This window comes from Artibeus jamaicensis, unplaced genomic scaffold (assembly GCF_021234435.1).
Source record: "Artibeus jamaicensis isolate MK-2021 breed Jamaican fruit bat unplaced genomic scaffold, CSHL_Jam_final contig_603, whole genome shotgun sequence".
NCBI classification, from domain to species: Eukaryota; Metazoa; Chordata; class Mammalia; order Chiroptera; family Phyllostomidae; genus Artibeus; species Artibeus jamaicensis.
The window spans coordinates 2,303,769-2,305,068 of NW_026521904.1; the positions used below are offsets into that span (position 1 = coordinate 2,303,769).

The window sequence follows — 1,300 nt, forward strand, 5'->3', positions numbered from 1 at the left end:
CTGGGTGCAAGAAAGAAAAGACAGAGATAAAAAAGTTGAATAACTATATGGAAAAATAATGACAGAAAATTTTCTAATAACAAAAAAGATTCCTAATCTGGTGAAAGAAATAGACATATAAGTATAGGAAGCACAGAGTCCCAAACAAGATGAACCCAAAGAGTTCCACACCAAGACACATCATAATTGAAATGCAAAAAAGACAAAGAGAGAATCTTTTTTCTCATGTGTCAATTCTTTTATACTGTACACATCAATTATAGTAAAAAGATGACTATAGACAAGATGTAGCCCCTCCGTTTCCATGATCAGCTTACTGCATTACAGTGAACCAAGTCTATATTCCACCATCAAGTGTGGTTCTCCCATTAGTTCACTTTGTGATGCGCTGATAAGAATATCTTCAAATCCAATAGTCTTGTCATTACCTCCCAAAATATCCAGTAAAATGTTTGAGCTTAGAAGGAATGGAAGATGCTGAACCTGTTGCACTGCCTTGAGTTCCATTTGTAGTTTTAGTGGAATGAACAGACCCTGGATGTTTCTCAGTGTGGAATAATTTATTTTATCTTGGTTGAACTGGAAAAATTTTTCTAATAATTCAGGGAGTGGCTGGGAAAAAGTTCATTTTCTACACAAGTAAAACCTTTTCAAAGAAGATTGTGGCTTTCAAAAGGTCCATTTGCTGAAATTTCAGTTACTGGAATACTGTCCTTACACTGAGATCCAAGTCCCCTGTTATTCATTTTTAGCTTGCTGGATGAACAGCCTCACAGCACCCTTACCATCAGCCAGCCTCACCACTCACTTCCATTTCTGGGGAAAAGAGAGGATCTTAAAAGTAGTTAGTTACCTACAAGGGAGCTCCCGTAATACTGTCGGCTGATTTCTCAAAAGAAACTTTGCAGGCCAGAAGGGACTGGCAAGAAATATTCAGTGATGAAAAGCAAGGACATAAGACCAAAATTAAAGCAAAACTATCATTTAGAATGGAAGGACAGATAAAGCGCTTCCCAGACAAGGAAAAGTCAAAGGAGTTCATTACCTCTAAACCAATGTTACATGAAATGATAAAGGGTGTTTTTTAATAAAGAGAAAAAAAGATAAAAATTTGAACAATAAATGACAATAAATACATATCTATTAATAATTGAATCTAAAAAACAAAATAAATACAGAACAGAAATAGACTCATAGATACAGAGAACATTTTGCTGGTTGCCAGTTGTGATGGGAGGGTAGTTGTGGTGATGGGTGAAAAATGTGAAGGGATTAAGAAGTGCACATTGGTAGTTACAGA

At 35.8% G+C, this 1,300-nt stretch overlaps 1 pseudogene; it reads right to left on the reverse strand.

The window, feature by feature from the left end:
• Positions 1–321: 321 nt before the first annotated feature.
• LOC119056659 (proteasome maturation protein-like) lies at positions 322–788 on the reverse strand (annotated as a pseudogene).
• Between the last annotated feature and the right edge of the window lie 512 nt (positions 789–1,300).